Source organism: Podarcis cretensis, assembly GCF_951804945.1.
Source record: "Podarcis cretensis genome assembly, chromosome: 12".
Lineage (NCBI taxonomy): Eukaryota > Metazoa > Chordata > Lepidosauria > Squamata > Lacertidae > Podarcis > Podarcis cretensis.
This window is the reverse complement of record NC_137181.1, coordinates 23,331,176-23,341,025: the sequence shown is the minus strand read 5'-3', so window position 1 is coordinate 23,341,025 and position 9,850 is coordinate 23,331,176. Positions and strand designations below refer to the sequence as shown.

General features: G+C 36.2%; 1 long non-coding RNA gene across 1 annotated transcript; it reads right to left on the bottom strand.

Moving 5' to 3' along the window:
• Positions 1-7,611: 7,611 nt before the first annotated feature.
• On the bottom strand, positions 7,612-9,549 carry LOC307199732. Its single transcript, XR_013832146.1, has 2 exons — positions 8,618-9,549; positions 7,612-7,751 (listed from the first exon to the last, which is right to left on the bottom strand). It is a non-coding gene; the product is annotated as an uncharacterized lncRNA (long non-coding RNA).
• Positions 9,550-9,850: the final 301 nt, after the last annotated feature.

Sequence of the window (9,850 nt, the reverse complement as noted above, 5' to 3'; positions counted from 1 at the left end):
TCTGAGTTCTTGCAATATTTCATCACTATTGTTGAAAGATGTCTTGACTGCTCCGCTTCTAGGAATTATAAATTCTGCAAATCTGTATTTGCCTTATTACCCATTTGCAATGCTTTAGGTACTAAGGAATAGAAGAAGTCAGAATGCATTTTTCTTGAGTGATCATCTTAGGTTGTAATCATTATTTTGACATTTTACTGCCAATTCTGCAGCCGCAGCTCAGTCACCAGGCAGGGATATGTTTTGTTTTGATACAGTGGTGGGTTTATGCAAACGTGAATATTCCATACAAAAAAATGAAGTTCAAGTGCAGATAAATAATCTCAAATAATCAATTTTTTTTTTACAGTATTTAAGGGGGGCAGAGAGAATGTGATGATTAAGTGAAAGCACAATCCACCAGAACATTCTCATCTCTCTCTCTCTCTCTCTCTCTCTCTCACACACACACACACACACACACACACACACACATACACACAGTGCCCTTGCACCAATTCCATTCATTTTCATTGAATTTGCAAAGCAAAATGTCTTCATAGATTGTGCCTACACACTTTTTTTCATGTACATTACACATGGTTAATGCTGTTAGGTAGAGCACAATTGTGTTCACATTTCTTCCAATGTTATTTCTACGAGTTGCAATGGATATTTTGATTTGAGTAATTTCTTAACAGAAATGCATTCTCTCCCCCACTTTGCCTCCATAAACATCTCTGTATGTAGTGTATTTATCTTATCAGACATCTACTGGAGGTAATCAAGTAAGCCCAGAATAAAATAAAACATGCAAGGGAACTGATTTTTAAGGGGTATAGGCAATTTGCAGTTCAGATTCCATGTGGGTTTTTGTTTAATAATTACCATTTAATAGCAGGCTGAACTGCAAACAGCATTTTGTGCTTGGTGACTTCGGCCATGTGAAAACCAGCAATCTAGATCTATGTGAGACTCCTCTCAAGGCTCCTTGTACATCTGTTCCCTAATATCTAGTTGCTATTTCACAGATTCTCACTCTTCACATTTCTGCTGTAGAAACTGGGCTGATGTGAAGCACAGTTCTTCAACAAATGTATTTATTTTTTTGTTGTCTTTAGTGGAAAACATTAGGCTTTAAAATGAATATTAAAAGCATCTTTATTGAGTGGGAAATTGTATCTGTTCACAAAGAATCCTGTATATTGCAGGCAGGACCCGGGTTATGTGATTGCCATTAAAATTAAAGCAGTTCTTTTTATAGATAAAAGGTACCTGAGACTTAGGACTTCTTCATGCAACATTGTTAGCCATCCTATTACTACAGGCTAGCCCAAGGCATTTTGCTGCCTTATACAGAGTTACAAAGGCTGCTCTCCCTCCTAAATCAGGATACATGCTATTCACAAGGCCAACCCATTTATTCTGGCACCTCAGACAGAAAATCCCATAACCCTCCCTCTCTCCCCTCAGCTCTCTGACAGCAAAATGCAACAATGATGTGTTAAATAACAAAACATTTGCTGCTGTTTCTGATACACAAAATTTGCTGCCTGAGGCCACCGCCTCTCTCTGTCTAAAGGTAGAGGCGGCCCCTTCTCACTACTGCTAGGCCATAAAGTGTGGAATTCCCATTTACATAACCAACAATAAAAAATAAAATAAGTTTTGAGAAAGCATCTATACACTTTTCATCAGGCAAGTGTATTGCACTGAAAAATGTAGCATTTTCCATCAGATGATGCATAATAATTGAGGTTCTGATCTTCCTGTCCCTGTTCCCCCCGGCATTACACACATCTAAATGTTTGGTTAGAATTCTTGCATTGATGCTGCTTTGAAACATAAACCATTTTACATTATTCCTCACCTAATTCATGTATTCTTTATTTAAAATATATGCAGGCCACCTTTTAGGGTCAAACCTAAATGGTGGCTTCCAACATATAAAAGCAATAAAAGTTTAAAGCCTCAATGCATCATAAAATACAACTGATATAAAAAACCCAGTGACAATACAGAATTATTTTTCAGGTCTATGGTCCTTTGAAAAGCATCTTCGCTGACTGTGCACTCTTGAATATTGACCAAAGAAGACTGGAGAAAGCCTTGCTACATTTCCTGGATCACTCCTTCTGTGACTTGCTAAAAAAGCTGACTAGAACCAGAGTTAAGGAAAACAAGTTTCTGTTTGTTATACAAACACAAACTATTTTACCAGCTTGGCCTTACGCTAAATCACATTTTAGTACCATGGCAAACACTCAGGTCACAAACATGTTGCTCTGTTTCCTCTAAGATTTGTCTGCTAAATGTTATATTCAAAACCCACTCCTACATGCACACTCCTAGTATTTAGGGAAAGATGGTATGGCTGTTTGCCTTAACCGTCAGAATGCAGAAGAGCTCTGCATACCTTTCCAAAGTTTTATCTCGGCAGCAATGAAGTATGAATGCAAAACACCAGATGGTCTTAAAACATTGACGACCGTCAAGTCTTCTCTCAGTAAAACTCAGTAGCCAGAAACCTACATGTAGGGAATATATTACAGTATAGCAATGTTTCACCACTAATTCAGAAACTTTTATACATGTGGAGAATATTTAGGTAGGGATTATTTTCAGAGTTGCATTCTACTTGCAAATAAAAATGGTAATTGCCCTGACAATATATTCTGTGGATTATTCAATATTTGTCACATTGTGGCAATTGACATGAATGAGGAATGTGCATTCAAAAGATACGGTTAAATGCAGATATAGAAGAGATAGAAATTAAGAACAAACATTGTTCTTATTAAATCTGGCTTCTCTGCCTGCTGTAAACTTAAATTTTGTATAAAACTTAAATGGTAGTGTTAATGTATTATGAATTTCTCTCCCGTCAATTTAAGTCAGGTGTCATTTACAGGCCTCACTGCTACTGTTCTATAAATGCAGAAGTGCTTTATATATTTTTTAACTAAGAAAGTGCTAAATGGGAGCAAGAATTTTACATAACCAAGGTAGGAGAGACTCAACAACTGGGGACACTACATAATAAACTTAAGATTGTGCTGATTAGCAAAAAAATGTATATTTAAAATGATGCGTTATATCATTCAGTAAATGTGATTTGTATTTTTGCATATGCAGTACACATAAGTTCCCAAATGTCCCAGCAAGCCCCAATTCAAAGGACTATTAAAATGTGTGAAAGGGGAAATCTCAGCACTGCCTTCTATTAGACACTGACTGAATTTCTGGCTGCTATCTTGTGGGAACCACACCTTCTGAACAGTTAAAATGTCCTGTTTCAGATCTTTCAAGGAATCTTAGAATCCATCTGTACCTGTTTCATCTTTCTGTTAACAGAACTACTGCAGCAGTTTTGATGCCTGTGCCAGTGAATGAAGCCCAAATATATTAATTAGATACTGCATTTTAATAGTGTCCAGTACTTCTAATTAAAACTACTTATTTTAAAGACCTCAGCTTTATACTCTTGTCTCTGTGTCTCTGATTTGAACAGACCTCTGTTGCCTGGAATTGTTCTTAAAATAAATCTTTAAAATTTGATTCAATATTTTAAGTGAATCAGCAGGGAGCTTGAACTTCCATTGCTATGTTTTAAAAATACCACTGAAGTTTTTAAAGTGTGTCATTTCCCAGTAAGGCATCTTTTTTTAGCATTTCTCCAAAGGATTAAAAATCAATCAGCTAAACAGAATGATTTAAAAGGCCCTAACTCATATATGCCCTTCCGGCATATTTTCACTCTTGTTCAAGCAGATGGACTTCTTCAGAGTAGGAAATGTAGAGCAAATAAATCTAGATGGGAACTTAATTGATAAAGAGAAATAAAATATGAAGCCATCAAAGTGAAACCTGTTTAAAAAACAAACTCAAAAGTTAAAAAAGCAATGTATCTTGCATGCATTTTCTTCATTGGTATTCCACTTAATTGCAAAATAGTTATATTGTAGGAAATCCCCATTACGTATAGTGGCAGATTTATTTATTTTAATGAACGCTGCATTCTATACTTGATACACATTTCTTAGTGCCAACCCTCACCCCCCCCTCACCCCATCTAAAAAGAGCGGCAAATAATAATTTTATCCATGGATGTATTTAGTTTCTTAAACTATATGTACAAGTTGTAAAGGAAAGAGTAAATGCAGAACATTTTCTGGGCCATTTTATTTGTTCATAGGCTGTGGCGTTTGGGGTTTTTGTTTTGTTTAGCTATGCTTGAAGTCACTAGGACAGCAGCACACAACAAGGTCTATTTTTCATGCTTTCCTTTTTACAAGTAAAAGAGAGAGAGAAAGAGAGAAAGGGAATTCCTACCAAAGAGGAGAGGCTATACAACGTTCCATCAGTCAAATTAAACTGCTTTTGACATCACTAAGAGTTTTGCAGAAAATGCAAAATCCTCTCTTTTTCCTCTCCCTTAATTCTGTTCCAGGTTTTGTTTTGTTGTTTAAGTAAATACCTTTTTTAATAGTTTTTTTTTCTAATTCCTGAGCTTTGTTGCAATCAAATGGGGGGGGGGCATTTGGATTTAATGCAACATGTCCTATGCATTTAGTTATTAAGCTAAGGCTTTTTGTTAGGTTGTGGCAATTAGTCCAACTAATCAAGTAATTTATATTCGAATTGTACAGTATTTCCTTTGTGAGCTTTTGTCCCTCAATATGCCCTTTTCAGAAAACCTACTCAAAAACAAATATGGGTTTTTTAGACTTCTCTATATGGTAGGAACTGACTTTGATCTTTCAGTTAAAAATAAAGGATGCTAAACTGAAATGTTGGGCCTGGTAAGATTTAAAATTTACTTTACACAGGATAATATGAGGTAATTTATACATCAGTTTTGTCCACCCTGGGCTTTGCTTCGTAAACATAACATTTCTACCACCGTTTTTTTCCTATGTCCTCCCCCCAATTCTTTAAATACACTGTTTTCCTTCATGCAAACACAAAAGAAATACAGTACTTGTTAGAAGGGAGACTAAGCTAGAGATATTTTTATTTTCCTTTCTGATGTCCTTCTCTGTTCTTCTGCTACTTTCTTCTGGCAGAGTAAAAAATAAAACTGACTGTGATGTGTGGGTTGAGGGCATCAGAGGTCATTACCCTTCAGACTTTCACTTTGATGGCAAGGTATCAAAACAAAAATACTGTGTCAAGACGCATGGCAGATTTTGCTTCTTGAATTCATTATTAGCAAAACACATTCTCTGTGTGTGTGTGTTTGTACATGCTGCATTTTATGCACGGGGTATTAAGGGACAGATCCTGCAGCTGAGAAGCATGTTTTCTTGTTGATGCTATGGTGAGGAGGCTGGATCTTAATTACAAACACTCCCTTTGGTACATCCAGTCAGTGACCATTAGCAATGGCATAATGGGAAATTAAGAGACACAGAGTAACTTGAATTATATTTTTTGGTGGCCCCATCGGTTCAAAAAATAATAATAAATGGTGAGGTTTGAAAGCAACAGATCCTTCATGGGTGACTGGGAACAATAAAATATTTTGTTACTTAAAATGCTTAACTGGCTGGATTGTCTCTGCTCAGGACAAAGGAGGGGAAAACAGACAGTCCCTGCAGAGCAAGATAATTTGTTTGGCCTTGTCTAGAAAAGTGTTAGGGAAGGAGTGCTCAGGTTTCTTTAAAGAAATGAAAATATAACTTTTCAGTAGGCACTAATCTCATTAACAATTGCTAAGGTGAGCTGCACCTCTGCTGAACATTCATAGCACCTTTATTTCAAACTTCCGGTATCTTTATTTATTATTTTTATTTGCACATATAACCTGCCCTTCATCAAATGATCCCAGGGTAGGTTACAAAAATGGTACAATTAAAATAAGTACAATTTATTTTAAAATCATAAGATAACATCACAGAACAGAATTTGAAAGCACCACAGAACAGCAATGCTGCAGGAGGAAAGAGAACCATTTGACCAAAGGCCCAGATAAACAGGTATTTAATGAATGTGGTGTTTTCAGAGGCGACAGTAATATTGCCATGGTTTAATTAACTAAAAAGAGCACTATTAATTGTTACAATTCTCAACCAACTAAACCTCTCCCTGACTTCCATCATGAACTGATGATGCTGTACCCGCAGTTGATAATACCTTGTGTTTTGAAGAGGAGAAATAATAATAAATGTAGTTTCCAGTATATTATACAACTCCATTAGCTGATCACTCTGAGGCTTATAAAGCATTCTTTTACAGTACAGTCCTGTGCATGCTTACTCAGAACAAAGTCCCATTGAGTTAAATAGGGCTTACTCCCCAGTAGGGCTTTTTTGGATGGCAGTATTCACCAGTATGGAATATTGTCACCGCTTTATTTGCTGCTCGTGGCAGCCATTTTGTGCTGGCAACCACGGCACTTTTATCAATATATGACTACTGGCACTTCTTTCTCTTAATCAGGAAAGCACTGCTGCCTAGTTAATTACAGCTTTAAGGTTTTGGTGGAAATAATTACTATTAACAGCTTCCCAGCTAGAATCTGTTGACAGAAGACCCTAACCTGCCAACAAAAGGTAGCAAGTGAAAAAAATAGTAGCAGAATATCACTTGACAAGCAAAATGGCAGCTACTATTTATTTACCAGATGTTGATTTAAAATCATCACTTTTTAGATTAAAAAGGAAGTGAATATGTATGAGGCAGGTTTGATTATTACTGGGGAAGATGTGCCAAGGGTTACAGAAATATGAGATAAAACATATATGAGATAAAATATGTAACAGGTAAAATAGTCCTAATTTCTACCTTTGTCTGTGTATGTAGTCTCTCTAGCAATCCATATATTGTCATTTTCCCTCTTCCAACAAATTAAAGTTCCAATAAAGCAGGGGTGTAGCTTACTACAGGGGGTGTAGCTTACTACAGTAATAAAGGTGAGCCTTTCTGAATACCTTTGCAAGGCTAGGGCTGCTGTACCTTGTCCTATTTGGGTGTGCCTTTTTAAAAGAGATCACAAGAGAGAGAAAATGATAGACTGGGAGGCTACTTTGGAAGAAGTACCATTTGTGGCAGACTTCTACAGCAGAAGGTTCCGGCCACAGTGCAGACATTCTGATGCATGATGTTAACAAACGACAGCCAGGATCCAAAAACCCAGGAACCAAAGCTCCACAAGCCCAAGAGGGTGTTGGAGCTACTGTTTTTTTCCTCCAACCCCACCTCCTGATGTGACATGGAAATTTCATCTTAGGGTGCTTGTGGCAAGCATCTGCGCAAAGAATAAACTTTTAGAAATTACAGAAGACTTTGGTGTGAAGACTAAGGGGTTCTTTGGATCCCAGCCCATATGAATAAATATGAGGCCTCTCTCCCCCTCATTTCACTTTATGAATGTGCATGATTTGCTATTAAAAGGACAGCATGTGTTAACTGATAAATCAGTGTTGCTGAGAGTTAAGAGCACACATTTGTATGGAGGAGTGTTACAGGCTATTTTGGTAGTTGTGGGAAACAATAGGAAATGAAAAAGATGCTCTGCCCTTGCAGCAAAGAGTAGTAGCACTAGCTTTGTGTATTCAATTGTAAGTTATGCTTATTTCACCATCTGAAAAAACAACTATGATGACATTTTGGTAATACATACAGGTTAGATATGATTAATTTTTTAATTGTGAATAATTGATTAAAAGAGAGTCAATCAATCTTTGCAATTCTGCAGCTTTAGACCCTGGAATCCTGCTTTTGCTCCTTCCTCTGTTTAGGAACAAAAAAAGCCTATGGTTCTTTGCGTTCTGAAACACAATTGTGAATAGTTTTCTCCAGTTAACTTTCAGGTCCTTTTTCAGGCCGTTAATCAGTTGCCTAATGATTTTTGATGTACCTTTCCATTTCCTTCATCATTAAAAAAAATAATCATAACTGAGAAGAGAGTGCCTAATGAAAGCCCGCTTTGAATAATTAACAATAATTGAATAATTAAGAACTCACCCTCTATCCAAGCACTCAGGTGATGTACATCAGTCATTAAAACAACAAATCTAACTACTGATCAGTTGTAGAAAAACAATAAATAATCTTAAAACACAAGCAGTGTTCATTACAAATTAAGCAGTGAAATTAACAATTACTAAAAGCATGGCCAAATAACCGGGTTTTAACATGGCACCAAACTGAAAATAAAATTGGTGCCAATCTTATTTATGTTTTGAGTATTACTGCCATTCAATTTTTATGCAAAACTATTCATTGGCCTGAATAGCTTACATGCCCCCCTGAAATTATACAAATGATATATATGTTGTTACAGCACCATCAGTGTGCATGACATTCTAAACACAACAATTTCAGTGCATGTAACACTATATTTTTAAAAAAAGGGGGGGGATTTACATCTTGTTGCATCCTAGTATGTAAAGATAAAATCCATTGTCACTTCACCCAAATTGGAGGCTTCTCATGAAGTCAGGGGAAATGTCATTTCCATCCAAAAACCCAGCCCTATGTATGTTTACTTAGAAGTTCCAGTATATTCAATGGCACTTACTCCCAAAGGCACAGAGCTGCAGTCTTTTGTGCACGAGTAATATTAATATGCTGGTGCCATTTGTTTTTACATGTTACTGACGTGAATATAGAACAACAAAAAAGTCATATTCACCTATGCATAGGAGATGATAAATATGTGCTATGCAACTCCAATTTGATTTTAAAGATAGATCTTCCAAAAGGCTTTTACCCCAATATTCCTCAGTAGGCTGCTAGTGAATGAGTTCAGTTATCTGTAACAAGGAAAGTGACATGTCCAGAAGTAGCCAAGTGACTTGTAATAAATGTAGAAATCATAAATCGCTCACAAAATCCAATTGTAACATCGCAGAATCAATTTGGCTGGTGTTCAGGCTGTTAATACAATCCATCACCCAATGAGTCAAACTCCAACAAGAAAAAAGAGAGCAAATGTTTTCATTGTGAAGTTAGGTCATGACTTCTTCTTTAACCCATCTATTTTTAATAATATTAATATTATGTTTTCTTAGCAATTTCCCCATAGCGTCAAGAACAATAAAATGGGGGAGAAGGGACTGTCAACTTAAATGTTTCCAGAATTTGTCACTTTCTTATGCTGAGTTGGACTTTATGGCTGGATCTTATTGTTGAACTAGTGCTGAGGGTTTTTTTTTTTTTAACCAAATTCTCTTTGTTTATTCTGCTGTTGCCTAGAGAATATCTTGGTTAGGTGACTCATAAATTATATAATAAATAAATAATAAAATCTTATGAAACTTCCCCTTTCCCCTTCCTACTTTAGGCAGTAGGCCATCTATAAAAATGCCGACCTTTAATTTTAAGAATCTACTCTGCAGAAACTAATGAAACTGCAGTCAGTGTCTTATAAAACACAAAAAATGGCATTTTATATCATAAAAATATTAAGAGCAACATTTTTAACAGTTACCACTAAAATGCTTTTGCAAATTATATAAATGTATCAGCACAGCTACAGATGAATAAAGAATACTATTTTTAAAAAAGCAACAACCCTGTGTTGTTTTAAAGCTAGAATGCAGGGGGAAATGAAGATTACAGTATATAATAAACAATAAAGTTGTCATTATTGCCTTTGCAGCTTCTATGCAATTCCTTAAGAAGTTTTTGTGGTTCTGAATATCCAAAACCCATTTGCCTATAGCTTAAGGAAAACAGCATCCCATGTCTTGCCCTGCATCCCATGTCTACAAAGCATACGGAAAGGAGAGAGAGAAAGAGAGAAAGAGAGAGAGGTTTACGTCCAAAGCCACCTTTACAAATAACTACCATGTGGGGCCAGTTTCATTAGCCATGAAATAAAACCTGAAAACGGTTCGATGTGCGTTAGCAAAATATAACCGAG